Source organism: Apaloderma vittatum, unplaced genomic scaffold, assembly GCF_000703405.1.
Source record: "Apaloderma vittatum isolate BGI_N311 unplaced genomic scaffold, ASM70340v1 scaffold39706, whole genome shotgun sequence".
Classification (NCBI taxonomy): Eukaryota; Metazoa; Chordata; class Aves; order Trogoniformes; family Trogonidae; genus Apaloderma; species Apaloderma vittatum.
In genome coordinates this window covers 1,124-1,330 of record NW_009724061.1, presented here as the reverse complement: position 1 = coordinate 1,330, position 207 = coordinate 1,124, and positions in this window count along the sequence as shown.

Sequence of the window (207 nt, the reverse complement as noted above, 5' to 3'; positions counted from 1 at the left end):
CGGGGAGGGGGTGCCTGCTTTGGGGATGCTGCTGCTGTAGATGAGGAGCACGAGCAACTTGGGGACAATGAGGAGGATGCCCTTTGCTTCAAGTCCCAATCTGAGTGTCAGCAGGCACCAGCCCTGCCACACCGCCCCCAGCCCCACACTTGGGCCATCACCCATGGGGTTTGGTGTGGGCACGCACGCAACCCAGTGAGAGGAACC